Raw genomic sequence first — 1,642 nt, 5'->3', positions numbered from 1 at the left:
AGAACTTTAATTTTTACTCCTTGTGGATTCGACCTCAATGAGAGTTGGGATATTAACAACGACCATCCTATACCAATTTACATTGTATAGGTGAGCATTATCTAAATGGCGCCGTTGCCGGGGAGTGAAATTTAGTTTTCAGTTATACGATGTTGATTCTTACTTAGGGTATACCCGTGGTTATTTTGATTTAATTTCCTTGTTGTTTTTAATTCTTGACTAGGTAATCACTATTTCTCCCGAATAACCATGAGTCAATATGGGTTGTTTTATCATGGCACCAACGAGCATGAAAGTGTAATCAGTATTTCCACCTACCGAGGGAAGTGGATTATTTTATGTCACAAGTGTGATGCTTTAAATTCTCCATTTGAAGGAACTTTTTGGGATTCAAGAACATGAGGACCTGAATTTTCATTTGAGGAACTTTGTGGAAGTTTGTGAACCCTTTAATGTTTCACACATCTCCCAAGAGTCTATCCGATTACACCTTTTTATATTCTGTTTAACAGGAAAGGCGGTGTTATGGATAAGATCCATTGGGTCAAAAAAACTCATGGATAAACCTTATGAAAGCTTTCATAATCAATACTTTCCACCTTGAAAGATATTACAATTGCAGGATGAAATCATTAATTTTTGCCAATTTCATAAAGAATTGTGGTATGAAGCTTTGAAAAGATTCAAAGAAAGGCTCATGAAATGCCCTTACCATGAGATGCGGGAGAATATGATTCTCCAAATTTTCTATAGGGCATTGTACCAATACAACAAAGTGATAGTGGACGATGCATCCGGTGGATCGCACATCAAATCTTCATATGGGGATGCATTAAAGGTTTTTAATCAAGTAGTAAGTTTTTCTAGAGGATGGGATGTTAAGAATGTAGAGATGACTATGGGGGATTCCTCCTCATCCTTTGTGTGCCAAGATGGAAAAGGTCAAGTGGAGAAATAAGAAGCAAACATGATCAAGGTAATGTCACACCTTGATCTCCTAACGTATCATATGTTGGGAGCCCCAATTGAAAGTGTAAATATGATAAATTCAATAAAGGCTAAGCCATGTGAGAATGTGGATGAAGATATAGTTGATGACAAAGTTAGTGTGTTACCTAAATATGCAAAGGGTTTCCACCTTGTCTCTCAAAGGAAAGGTGGGAATCAAGGTCAGAACCATAAGAGTCAAAGCATGGCATAATGCAATCAGGAAGGGTGCGTCAATTAAGAAATTTTGGCTCGAATCTTGATTTTTTTTTAGGGGACTAACAAAAAGTTTCAAGAAATGCGAAGTGATTTCTTCGTGATCCACCAAACAGTTGAGTCCCACTCAACCTCCATTCAACAACTAGAGGCAAGGTTGAATCGAATATCGGTGTATCTAATGGAGAAGCAAAATAAAGAAGTGCCAAGTGGGAAGGTGAGAAATATAATGGATCTTGAGGACTCTGATGGAAAAGAAGAGGATGAGAAAACAAAGGCAAAGAGAAAAAGGTAAAATAATGACAAGCCATAACCAAGTGAGATTGTATTTGAAAAGTCAAAGGTAAACGAGTGCAAATTGTCTCCATGCCATCAAGTAATATTCCTCCCTTGTTTCCTAAAAATTTTTCACCGAGAGGAGAAAATGTAAAGTTCAACA

At 37.0% G+C, this 1,642-nt stretch overlaps 1 non-coding gene across 1 annotated transcript; it reads right to left on the bottom strand.

Annotated features, from left to right (window-relative positions):
- Positions 1-614: 614 nt before the first annotated feature.
- On the bottom strand, positions 615-720 carry LOC124899861. The gene has a single exon (XR_007057424.1). It is a non-coding gene; the product is annotated as a small nucleolar RNA R71 (small nucleolar RNA).
- Positions 721-1,642: the final 922 nt, after the last annotated feature.

This window comes from Capsicum annuum, chromosome 6 (genome assembly GCF_002878395.1).
Source record: "Capsicum annuum cultivar UCD-10X-F1 chromosome 6, UCD10Xv1.1, whole genome shotgun sequence".
NCBI lineage: Eukaryota > Viridiplantae > Streptophyta > Magnoliopsida > Solanales > Solanaceae > Capsicum > Capsicum annuum.
The sequence above is the reverse complement of the archived record's forward strand: the minus strand, read 5'-3'. Positions and strand labels throughout refer to the sequence as shown.